This window comes from Anopheles gambiae, chromosome 3 (assembly GCF_943734735.2).
Source record: "Anopheles gambiae chromosome 3, idAnoGambNW_F1_1, whole genome shotgun sequence".
Lineage (NCBI taxonomy): Eukaryota > Metazoa > Arthropoda > Insecta > Diptera > Culicidae > Anopheles > Anopheles gambiae.
In genome coordinates this window covers 88,115,843-88,125,370 of record NC_064602.1, presented here as the reverse complement: position 1 = coordinate 88,125,370, position 9,528 = coordinate 88,115,843, and positions in this window count along the sequence as shown.

The following is a 9,528-nucleotide window of genomic DNA, read 5'->3' as shown; positions in this document are numbered from 1 at the left end:
CACAAAAAGCAAATAAAAAATCAAATAAAACATGAACGAAACAACGCGTGGCAAACAATAAGATCAAATAACTCAAATTCAGCAAACAACAGTGATCCATTTATCCGGATTGCTCTGTTTGCAAAACACCAAAAAAAACTGCACCAAAAAAGATTCATCATAATTAGCATTCCAGCATGGCACTCGATCCGTACATTCGGTTGAATAATCCTCCACCGAAACCACAGCACTTGGCCGCGGCAGGTCGCCGTATATCGGCCCGGACTGGCCAAAAAACTTTCCAAAGAGCAAGCCAACATATACACATACACACTCACAAACACACATTAAATCACACATTTCACTCGCTGCCGCGCCGACTGATCATCGATCGCAAACACGGCAGTAGTGGGCACGTAACCGCGGGCATCCGAAGTTCGTGGCGGAATGCAACGTGACGGTGGCTCACGCGATGCAACCCGGCCCAACTCCCCGGCCGAGGTCGAGTTCAATCAAGTTCAAGTGCAATCGAATGCTCTCGGTGCAACAACAACAACAACAAATAAAGCGGAAAAGGCAGATGGGGAAGGCAAAAACCGAATCCAAGCAAAAAGTGGCCAAACCTACCTACACGCCATGATTTGGGATGAATTTTGGAGTCGGTTTTTTTTTCGTTATTTCGTTTTTTTTAAGAATGTTGAAACTGTTTTCGAATCCCTTTTTGGACGTTTGCTGTGCCATTTAATGTCACTTTATTTTAAAGGGCGTACGCAACAGTAAAGCGAACTGGAAGCAATTCTGTTTACTTACCCATCGCTTAAAGGTGTCTGGTGTGGTTAAACCGTTTCCGTGAAATCAGCATGTGCTCTCGAGAGTGCTCAAGTGCTAACAGGAACCACTCTCCGGGCATCAGCATCATCATCGTGGTGTGTGTGCTGTGTGTAAATGTACCTCCCAAGAGAACGCATTTCATTCAGCACGAAACTGAAAAGGGAAAACTCAAACGAGCCATTGCACTTTCGTTCGCGTTCTGCGTTCTGCCCTTGTCACAATACGCCACCCTTCGCCTTCGCCCTCTATGTCCCGCATGCACCATTCCTCGTGCTTGGTTTGTCCGCGAGGAAGCAGCTAAAGGCGGAGGTCCTTAATCTCCGTGACCGGTCTCCATTTCCGAAGCGAAGAACGCCAACGTCGTAAGGGCGGTAGACTTTCGCGGCTCATCGCTCTTTTCACCGTCGCGCTGGCACCGGACAGCCAACAATGGAACGGAAGAACACAGGACTCGGGAAGGCTGGGAAAGGGGGGCCGGGAAGAAAGTATTATTTTTCCGAAAAATGAACTCTGTTGTCGCGCCAAGACGCGTGCAGATAAACATGCACGCGGATGAAAGGAAACGAAACCGTCGTTGCGGACAGTGGCGCTCAACGCGAGAGTGAATCGTGATGCTTCGGTAATTGGAGAATTTCTGACAGTCCCTGCAATATCAACAGTATTTCATAAGATGTTTCCATGGTCATTTACTCTAAGCTACAACTATTTTCGTTTACAACGTACGCTTAAATACTAGCTCTCATACTATCTGTTCGTTAGAGCTCGTTTGAACTCTGTGATATTACTGTCGATTAGTAGATGAGGAGTAGTTGGCTGTTAATTTATTATGTTTGTATTTTAAATCAGCATCAGAGAGCAAACAATTTTCAATCAAAAATAGATGAAGCTTACACAAATATCATATAATTTGAACATCTTCTTCTTTTTCTTTGGCACAACAACCGTTTTCGGTAAAGGCCTGCCTGTACTCACTGGTGAAATGAGCTTGGCTTTCTTTGACTTATTGTTACCATAGCAGGACGCAGGAGGCACGGTCTATTCGGGACTTTAATCCATGACGGGCATGTTGTTACGTCGTACGAGTTGACGACTGTACCACCAGACCGGCCCAATCAAATAATTCGAACATATTACCTCAATGATCCCAATTTCAAGGATTCATTTTCTTTACTCGTAAGTTTGCCCGCAGCTAAATATATTCTGAAAATAATTCTTATGGTTTTGATTGAATTTTGTTTCAGTAATTAACGCTATTTTTTTCATTTATAGCATTTGATTTTTTCAAATAAACTATTGCTCTCTACAAAAGATGTTCGCCATGAAATTCTTATCAAAATCTAAGTTCGACGTAAAAGCTTAAACCACCTTGCTGACCACTGCCTCCTGTCCAACAACACCGCACGAATCTTCCTTAGATAACGATAATAAATGAGCTCGTTTTGATTCCGGTGCGCAAGATCGCTTGCTGCACTCGAGACTTTCGTCGTTTCTGCCTTCGCATGTCCCAAGTCCAGTTCTGCACAGAACGCAGCACAAAACAGCGAAGATGCTACCGACGGTCAAACATCCGACAAAAACGAAACTGGAGCTTGGCGACGTGACACACAACCTTTGCCTCGCTGTTTGTCGCCCTTTTGTATTCTACCAACGGTGCGAGCAACGCTCGAAGGGCAAGGAATGTGCGCACTCGTCTTTTAATTACCTTGGCCATATCGCCTCCAACAAGGCGAGCGAGTGAGAGAAACAAAAAAAAAAAACAGTGATCCTGATGGAAGGAAAGGCGAAGCGGGATCCTAATGAGCTGTGTAAGTGATTCTTCCCCCCTTTCCGTCTTCCTTGAAGGGCCCATCAACACCTCTGGAAGTCAGCGGAATTGGTACTGTTGATAATTTATCAAGTTCTAACTAACCTGCGGTGTAATTTCAACGCTGATGCTTCCGATCGAGGATCGAGCACGATTTGGTCCGCTCCTTTTTTTTCGTAACCATGGCCGTGAAATTCAGCTGAAACGTGATCGTAAAAAGCGGAGATGCGTTTTATTTTTCCTGTGTTTTTGCGAACTGTTTTCTTTTTGGTCTTCGGCTTGGAGGCTCGAAACTGCTGAGCGAAAACAAAAGCAACATAAAGCAAGACAGCAAAACGGTTGGCAAAAGCAAAGCGTACGCCCGATCCCAGGGCACCGCGGGTCCAGCAAAGATTGAATTCCAATTTTTAATAGCATTCGCTAATGGTTGCGAGAAATCATAAAATTTAGACATAAAATTTACACGACCCCAAAACATGCCACTTCCCACCCGTTTGGCAGTCGCTTGTCCTGGGCCCAGGCAAATGCATTCGTTGGACGAGATGCATTCCAGCTCATTTCCAGGAAAAATACACTCCGTTGTTTGTCAGTGTGAGTGTGTGTGTGTTGTGCTTTGCAAACTCTGCTCGATCGCTTGTGTTCTTCTCACCCCCTATCCTCCTATCCCCAGGGAGGGGTTTGTACGGGGTCAACCCGTTTGGTGGATTGGGCCCGTTTTCTGGCTTTGCGCTTTGAATTATGTTCATCACCCGGGTTCAGACATATTTACTCGCGTTGAATGAATCATGCGGCTTTGCGGGGACGGTAATGATGTTTCGTTTCGCTAGGCAGCCGTCCTCCTTCATTTCCGACCCGTGGATGCATTTATGACCTGCATCGCTCGAGGTTATTGGGGGAGGGGGAGAGATAGAGAGGGAAGTTCTTCGGATACAGCATCCTTTTGAAGAGCGCAACGTTCAGCAAAACGAAACGTACGTGTACGTGTCAGCTTTCGGGGCAGATTGGTTTTGGCGCGGCGCGTTAGGGATGATGATTGCGGTGTGGACATATGCCAGCCGCTTTAGGGGCCAAATGGGAATGGGAGCGTGTGTTGTGTGTGTGGAGAGGGTTTAGAAATTCATTTCTTTTAATGAGCTTTTGTTCCAAACAACGTGCACACTCGTGGCCAAAGAGTTCTGATGGTTTCGGTTAGTTGCAGTTCTTGACGCGGGAGCATTACATTTCAGTTCGCGTTCGCGGGAAGTATTGTACTACTGGAAGATCAACGTGTTCTTCCATCAGCTGTTGACAATACCTTTAATAAAGCTTTATTTCCTAATTAATTTTGTTTTTATTCTTTATTTAAATTTTATTTGAATTTTATTTTACATTTCCAATTGTACTCAAACGGTTGCTGTATTTCGGTTTTTGTTGACACCATTCGGCAGAGTAAAGAGCTTGTTTTCTTTTAATAATTTAAAAAAAGCCAAAACTCTAACTTTTTTTGTACTTCTTCTTATGTTTATTTCCTATTTAATCCTTGATTGTGATCTTGTTCAAATTTAATAATCTTTTTTTTTTTTAATTTAAACTTGGCCTAATCCATTGCTCATTATTATTCAATTTGATTCTTTACTTTAAGTTAATATGTTCTTACAATGATTTTATTTATATTTTGCATTCTTGGTACATATTAAATGTATTTTCCTTTTGTACCAAGATACATAAAAAATACTATACTTCTTATTGTTTGTAGCTGTATCTATTATTTTTGCACTTCTTGTCGATAGTCTTGTGCATTTCTTGTCGATAGTCTTTTTATTTGCTAATCGTGCTAATGTTTGTTATAAAAGTGTTTTATATGAGGGGCTTTATATTTGTGTGTCTGGTTATGTAGCTTTGTTTGTTTGTTTGCATTTATTTGACAATCTGTGTACAAAATCAGCTTCGTAAATGTTTCTGTCATTTTCATTTTAAAAAGGTGTTTGATAATCTGTTTAATTGTTATTTTACCATTATACCTTTTGATTTTACATTTGTTTCTTGGTAAAAGTGTGTTTGAATTTTTCCGTTAACATTGATTTAACTTGTGTGACTGTGTTGATTCTCTTTCGTGTACTTCATAAATGTTTTCCCATTTGATGAGTCTTCTATGACCATTAACTGTAATTGACACGGCAACACATTCAACACAGTGCTTTATCACGCTATGCACGTTGTAAACAAAACGATCGTATGTGAGCAGTGTCAGTTTTGTGTGTTTCTTTTAGTCGTGATTTTTTTTTGTAGCCACATCATTACCATTCCATTGTGACATTTTCGCTCCCTTCTTCTTTCCCCGTTTTCCAATTGTTCTCACATTGTGGATTTATTTTTCGTTGCTCGCACGCTCTCTCTCTGTCTAACACTAAACCCGAAGCATTTTCAAAAAAGGTCACCGAAGAAAGGCAAACACAAAATAAAATTAAATTGAACCCTTTTCATTCGCGCCCCTCATGGTCCCCCCCAAAGAAAAGAAACTTTCCTCGAGCGAAAGATCAACACCTTCAGATTAAGAGTTTGCTTCCCGCATTGTTGTTGCGGTGGGTTTGATTTGTCGACATGCGAGAACTGGTCGGATGTACGCAAGATTTCAGAACAATTGATAACGCGTACGCAACGTGACAGCCACAACACACATGTGCTGGCCGAACGTTTCTTGCAGCAAGGCATTAAAACATGCCGAAACCATTACAAAACACTTAGAGTGGGAAGAGAGTGCCGGTTTCTTGATTCATAAATATGCATGCTGCTCAATGTGAAGGTGGCCGCGCAGGGCTGGTAATGGTGGTGGCGGTGGACTCCGGTTTCGGTTTTGGCCATCGCATACATATCTTAATTTCCGAACCGCATCCTCCGCCGGTGCAATCACACGGCATCGGGTTTTACTGCGCCAAAACAGCAGACACAAGTGTGTGTGTGTGTGTGTGTGGTGCGCCAAACGCAAGACGAACAAGAACAAACTCTCACGCGGGCCGTACGTACGAACAATAAACAAACGTGTACGGCCAGCAGCAAACACACAGCCAACGGAGGCGTAACGTCAAAAACCGCAGACGAAAGTGCACATTCTTGTGGGCAGCGGGCAGGCGTTGCATTTGTGGCGCGTTTCAAGCGATACCGGACGGATTTGGGGGGTTGTGTGTTTGTGTTTTTTTTTTTTTTTTTGCGTGGCGTTTCTTTGCAAAAGCTTTGTGCTTTCGTTGGTTTTCGGCACATTCGTTGGAAAGTATCGGTGTGCTGTTTGCTGTACTTCCAAATTCAATCTTCTCTCCATTCGCCCTGCCGTCGCCTTATCGGACCGTGCATGTTTGCGTTTTGCTGTGCAATGAAACTTTTATTGAATTACGACCTCGGGAGCAGTAAAAGCGTCGGCATGCATTTAAATCCGTACGCTGCACAAATGCGCAACGGAGATGGATTGGAGGGCAGAAGATTGTGACCGAAAAGCTGCACAGCAAAAGGTAGGGTTTCATGTAATGCTATTCGAATCGTATAAGATTTCATTGTTTGATTGTGAAGTAAAAAAAGTCATGTTCTCTGAAAAAATAAGTTAAAATGATTATTAAACTTTTCTGCATTTCTTAAATGTTCCTAAACAACGTTAAATAAGACAATTAAAAGGTGGTAAAACATACAACACATGTAATAGTAATTTTAAAAAACATTAAAGAGGAGCACGAAACGAAATAAAAAAGTAATTTGCAAAGAGTGGTGGAAAACAAATATAATAATTAATTGAATTAAAAAAAAACAGTTAAAAAAACTCTTGAATAAAAACAAAATATTAAACAAAATACTTTCTTTTCAGAACCTCTGCACAAAGATCAAACATCAAGCACGCAACGAAGAGCACTCCGCACACCATAAAGCAACATACACAGCCACACTCTGTGTTTACGACCCTGTGCCAGTGCCGGTAGGAAACAAAGAGCTGGAAAATTTGGTCCCCCATTTTTGGAGGTCCTCTCCGCCCCAATCCAATCGGGAAGCAAGGATCGAACGAGCAAAACGCGCGACCCGCAATGCCAATGACCTGACCCGGTCCACGGACGCCAAAAACCGCCGGCGCAACAACCTTCCCGGCTCGAATTATGCAGTTCTGGTTCGACTGGTGGCTGGCACCACGGGCCACGAAACAACCGCTGACCCACCCTTTCGGAGGAAGCAGACACTTGTGCTTCCGAAAATAAAAAGCAAACAGCGCAAACAAAACAAACTCATGACGAAAAACGAAACGAATCCGTGACCGGGTTTAGGGACGAGCCGCAGATCGTGAGCACAATTCGACCCACCCCAGGTTTAGTACGATCGATGGTCGATGGTTTGTTTCGTATGGTACGTACGGGAAATTGAAAACCAAACCAAACCGTGAACCCAGCCCAATCCACCGGCGGTACCGTGGGGCACAGTCACGGTCGGCGGCGGAGGCAATGTTCGCAAAACATTGTTGCACTGTTGACCCGCGGCTGTCGCATGCCGTAATCAATGACATCCGGGCGAGATTTGTGCGCTGCGAGGCATCGGACGACGCTGCTGAGGATGAAATGGGAAGAGTACACACAGCACGGCAAGAGCTTAAATTCCTCTGCTCTGCCTTCTGCTCTTCAGCGCTTTCGGCGGGCAAGGAACTGCAACCTCGGCCCAGCGGGAACGAGCGATTTAAGCTGCACCTAACCTAATGCGGGGTTGTTTGTGTGTGTGTGTGTGTGTGTGTGTGTGTGTGTGTGGATTTGTGTGAAGCCCTAAAGTCTGACAGCTTCCCGGAGGACATGGTGCATCCAATGCCAAATGGGAAAGAAATGTTTGTATGTCAACCGATCGTAGATTATTCAATCATTGGTCGCGGTCGTGATCGCTGTGTTCTTGATAATGAATCTGCCGCCGCGTCGAGTCGTGTGCGAGTGTGTGTGTGAGTGTGTGGAACGCCAGAACTTTTTTCCTTTCTGGCGCTGACCAGCACGAAGAACCAAACAAAAACACCTCAGACGCGCGGCAGACATTATGAGCTTTCGTGCCGCTTCATTTCCCCAGGCCTTTGGGCATCGTGCATCGTGCGGGGGATGAAAGGCGGCTTGGGGGAGAGAAAGCGACGCGAACCTCACCGAAGGAAATCATGTCCGTCATGCATGCTAACAAGACACGCCAACGTAGACGGGACCCCGAAGCAATCAAGCGCCCAAGATCGACGAGCGATGACGACCACGACGACGACGACGATGATGATGATGCAGATCGGTTCTAAACCAAAAACGAACGGGAACTCGCCCCAAGGTTCGTCGCCTGATGCCGTTCGCTCGCCCAAACCGCCGCGCAGAAGTGAAAACGGGAATGGCTACTTTCGTTTCGAGCCCGTTTTGTAGCACGCCCCGGGACATTGCCTTCTGAAGAAGGACGCTGCACAGCCAGCAACGGCAACCAACGGGGTTTGTCTATGTCTTCACCAGACCGGGGCCCGCAGTGGTAGAATATCTGCCACCGGAAAGTGTTAGAACTAATGGCGTACGATAGCGCGCAATTGCGTCACTATCGCTGAGCGCTACGTCCCACAGGAACGTTCTGCAGCCGGGCGAGAAATTGCTGCTGAAGCTGCTGCTGCTGCTGATAGAGCCTAACCGGAAAGGAAACGGAAAGTGGTCACCGGCAACGCTATCGCCGTTTCGCACACGCAAAGTTGGTCCGGTTTCCCTTGCCGTCTCCGGGTGTTCTGGGCGGGGGCAGAAATTCTCTAGCAATGTGTAGATACGCACCCCAACCCTCCTTGGGTACCGTTAGGTTGGGGCTTTGTGGAAGGGAAGCGTGTTGTGGACGCTCCCGGTTGTCCCCGCCGGGAACAGGTGTCGGCGAACCTGCAGTTGAGGCGTTGATGGAATTTTAGAAACTTGGTTCGTGTTGGGAAAGAACGGGTTCGTAATCAGCCCGGGCTTCGCAGCAGTTGAAAACAAAAAGGTGAATGAAATGGCACCGGTTAGTAGGCATCCGTTCTAGACATCCTGGGAGAAACCAACGCAGCCTTGTGCTTACAACAGTACTTCTGGTACATCACTGGTAGATTACTCAACACACTGCGTGTACGCTGTAAGGTTGGAGCTGTCGGAGAGGGATGTTTTATATTGACCACAGACGTAACGCTATTACGTTTAAAGGGTTACCCATCAAGAACTGACCACAGACCACGCGCAAGGTGGAGAGTGAAAGCGTGTGGATGATGGTGGTGGTTGATGGGTTCGAAGCTAGCGATTTTGCATTCGAAACTGCACGCACAACGCGGTTTGTGCGAGCACGTTCTGCTCTGCAATTTAAAGCGACTCTCTTACTTCCTCGTTGATTGCTTGTGGTACTCTTTCTCACGCGAGAGAAACAAGATATTTAAACTCGAACGGTGAGATCCTAATGCACTTGAACTTGTTGCGATCTGCGCAAGTAATAAGCGGATTTGAATTGCATCTTAACAGAGCATGATCTCGCTGTGCAGAATCTAATTATTTTATAAACAAAATTTGGTAAGAAATTATTGACGATCTGAGAACTTATTGGCATATTGCTTAAACTAAGCATTCAAAAATTTTGTCTTCCAATGCCATTAGGAAGATAGATATATAAAGATATTATTCAACGACTTTACTGTTCAAAGGAAAAAACCTATTACACTATCAAAATGGTATGCGAGTTCTATCTCCAGAGGAAGAAAGTATGGATTTTAATGTAATATTAAAAGCATATGTGCTCAATTAAAGACATTAGAAAAGGTGTATTAAATTCAAATCTCGTATTCACTCTGGCACTATTACGTATGAGATTTCGTAGTAAAATATGAAACAAACACAAGTGATCACAACCATCATATTTTTGTCACTGTTCTAAATAGTTTTGACTCATATGCATATTCCTATACA